The sequence below is a fragment of the Ovis canadensis genome, chromosome 3 (assembly GCF_042477335.2).
Source record: "Ovis canadensis isolate MfBH-ARS-UI-01 breed Bighorn chromosome 3, ARS-UI_OviCan_v2, whole genome shotgun sequence".
Lineage (NCBI taxonomy): Eukaryota > Metazoa > Chordata > Mammalia > Artiodactyla > Bovidae > Ovis > Ovis canadensis.
Genome location: NC_091247.1, coordinates 118,563,609 through 118,567,464, shown reverse-complemented (window position 1 = coordinate 118,567,464; position 3,856 = coordinate 118,563,609).

The window sequence follows — 3,856 nt, the reverse complement described above, 5'->3', positions numbered from 1 at the left end:
TGGACAGGGAGGCCTGGCGTGCTGCGATTCATGGGGTCGCAAAGAGTCGGACATGACTGAGAGACTGAACTGAACTGAACTGACCCTTCGATGTCCACTGTGCCTTCCTGGGGTCTAGGTGCAGCCCACCGGCCTTCCCTGCTCAGTCGCTCTCATCTAACCACATCTCTAAGTCTGTAGGCTCTCAGTCCCACGTTCACCACATCACTCACAGCCGCTAGGAAAGCCGCTAGTCTCCTAGCATGATGATCTTTCATCTGCCTCGAGCACCACTTAGAGGCTCAGGAGAGTCTTGTGAAGCTGTCTCGGATTCGCTCTGCCAAGACAGTTTCAGCTAAGGCTGGGCCACAGGGTCATTTTTTGTTGAGTCTGAACCTCTGGAGCCACCATTTGTAAAGCTTCAACTTAGTGTGCAAAAGTAATGAGCTTTTCAATCATTTAGAAGGCATAAATCTTAGAGAAACTCTTGTCTTAAATGTAAAGATGCATATGAAAGTGTTTTCATTCCACTATTTGTAACAGTAAAAAGCTATCAATGAACCAAAGTTCCAACAACATGGATAAAGAGTGATCTATTCGTATCCCATGCTACCATTGAATACTTTAAATAACCAGATCCATATGCATCAACATAGATACATCTAAAACATAAGGTTGAGTGGGAAAAGTTGTAGAAAAATACATAAAATATATATAAAAACACTTTAAAGCACTTTGTAATAAGTATATGAAAGAATGGACGCAAAGAAATGCTATTATACATTAGCATCATAATAGGGTTTTCTAAAAAGGTAGGGGTTTATAAAGGAAATGAGATAGGATTAGTGGAGTGGCTTGAGCTGCATCTATAATGTTTTATTTCTTTTTTAACAAAGGGATCTGAGGTCAATATGGCAAATGTTAACAGCTGGTAATTCTAGGACATAAGTAGTCATGTCTTTCTTACATTAATCTCTGTACTTTCCTGTATGCTGGAAATATTTTATAATTTTAAAATAGGTATTTTCATTTAATAATATTAGAAAACAATTACCATCTGTTGATTATAAATCAATGGTTGCTTGAATTGGGGTTTTTATGGCTCTGAGGGTTGTACTATGGGTCAGAATATCCACTATTTCTTCCTAGAGTAAGTTTGTACTTCCTCACCATGTTGAACTCAGCAGAGGCCATGCGCTTACTTTTTCCAAAGACATGTAGACAGAAGTGACATGTGTCCCCAGAAGCCAGAGTTTTAAGAGAAGGCACGTGGTTTTCTATGCCTGTTTTCCCCTCTGCCAAAACTCCAGCTGTCCCAGAGAGGCACTGCTCGTCATGGTCTTAAGGAGTAGAAGCATCTCCAACCCGCAATGCACATACAGCATGAGCAGAAATGAAACTGTTCTCATCGCTGACTCAGCCTAACTCAGGCTATCCTAACTGGCACAATTCAAAAGCACCTTAAGCGAGGCACCAACATAGCATAGGCTTTCAAAATCACTAACATCTCCTAGCATCATCATTTTTTTTTTTTCGCCCCAATTCAGAAGACATTACAAAAAAAAAAAAAAAAGAGTAATTTAAACTTAACATTTGGAAAATTTAACTATGCTGCCCTCAGCCCCTACTGCCAGGGTCCTATTTAGTATCAGAGGGGAAGCTTCATCATAGTCTAGCTTTTGGAGTAAACCAGTGATTTCAACTTGATATGCACAAAGACCTTGCAAGGGACAGGTATATACTCAAATAATTTAAAGAGAATATACTCCCCTTTTATCTTCAAATTCCATGGCGCCCCACTCCAGTACTCTTGCCTGGAGAATCCCATGGATGGAGAAGCCTGGTGGGCTGTGGTCCATGGGGTTCCTAAGAGTCAGACATGACTGAGCGACTTTACTTTCGCTTTTCACTTTCATGCATTGCAGAAGGAAATGGCAACCCACTCCAGTGTTCTTGCCTGGAGAATCCCAGGGACGGGGGAGCCTGGTGGGCTGCTGTCTATGGAGTCGCACAGAGTCGGACACGACTGAAGCGACTTAGCAGCAGCAGCAGCTAAAGCTGACAATCTTGGTAATTTATAACCTGATAACCCTGAAGGCCTGGGCCATCTCTGGTCAGCTGTGGCGCTGGTGGAACAGTGGCGATAGGTCATGTTGTGTTGCGCTGTATTGTCAGAGTACTCTGTTTCTGTCTCCCCTTTCTCTCATTAAAAAAGAAGAGCACAAAATTGTAAAGTAATTAGCCTCCAATTAAAATAATTAGTTAATTTTTAAAAAAACAGAAGAGCCTGGGGCAGTCCCTGGTGTCTAGTGCTTAGGACGCAGTGCATTCACCGCTGTGGCCCAGGTTCAAGCACTGGTTGCGGAACTAGGAGCCCATGAGCCGCAACAGTTTGCCCCCAAAAAAGAACTTAATGCCTACATAACTGAAGATTACAGAGGTACACTGTTTGGGATACGAATATCTATGGGACGTCCATTACAGGGACAATTTTAAATACTGACATCTGCGCTGAGAAAGTAGATGATTCTAATGACTGGATTTCCAACCTTTTTGCAGGTCAGGTAGCTTTCAATTGTTTGGCTCTTAATAGTTCTAAAGCAAAACTAAGGTAGGTGCCCACTGATCATTAAAAATATGTATCTTGAAAGAGTACTAGGTTATATCTAGCAAGTGACTTAGAAACCATTCAAATAATTGAGTTACATTACATAATAAAAGTTCTTTCAGTCCTATTACTTCCTGTGAATGAAAGTTTGTTGAGGCATACAGCTAGAAAAAATGATAACTATAGAGAATATGAATATATGGATACTGACCTCTCATTCTAGCAATGAATATTTATCATAATTGAATTAATTTTTTAAATCCCTATATATCTATGATGTATATTTCCAAATAAAACACTGCTTTTAAATTTTTAATAATTATTAATCAACTCTTCAATTTTTAATCAATTGTAAAGGTAGAAAATGCAGATAACTAAAGCCTCTAGTCACATAAATATCTTGTTACATATAATGTTATATATATTCCTCTGTAACAAAAATAAGTATGTAAATTAGAATTTACATATAACATTGTATACTTATACATAAGATATATATGCACAAATATCACAATAAGTCTTTGGGGGAAGTAAAATTCAAATATAAGTTTGAGGAGGAAAAGGAATCGTGTGAAAATTATTCATATAAAATTTCTTGTTCCTATAACATTACAGTGGATGACAATATATATCAAATCCCTTTGCCACTTACAGTCCATTGTACGTATTTAAAGGCGGACACAGCAATTTTAAAGTGTTGATATCCACAACCACAGGAAACTATATTTATTCCTTACAACTATTTGAACTTATAATGGAAATTTCTACACACAAAGTTAAAAATGCACTTGAACTTTTTCAGAATTAATCTAAGGGGTACCTGAGCGAAACTCTCTGCAGACACTACCTTTTCCCAACAAATGGACCCTCTCATACCCACTCCTCCCCCTCCGGCCTGTTAGGCTCCCAGCGTTGTCCACACGGTGGCAGTAGCGTCTGTGCAGAAGGATAGATTTCCGAATCACCCCCATATTTCATTTGCAATTAACATGTTAAACAGTTTACATATTGCATTAGAACAGTAAAATGTCCACTGTGACTTCCCACTGCTGAATTGTAAAATATTTCACTAAATTTTTCACTCATGAAGTAAATAAGCTATGGTTATATATACCAGAGCTATGTAAATCTCTTTTCACCCCCCTAGGAATGACCTGGGCATTAAATCATTTTTAACACTCCTCTCTGCTTTTCTCTTCTTCACTGTTTACACAGCCTCTGACCACCCGCTCCCCCCTCTCACCCCTGCCGCTTCAGTTACTAAGCAAC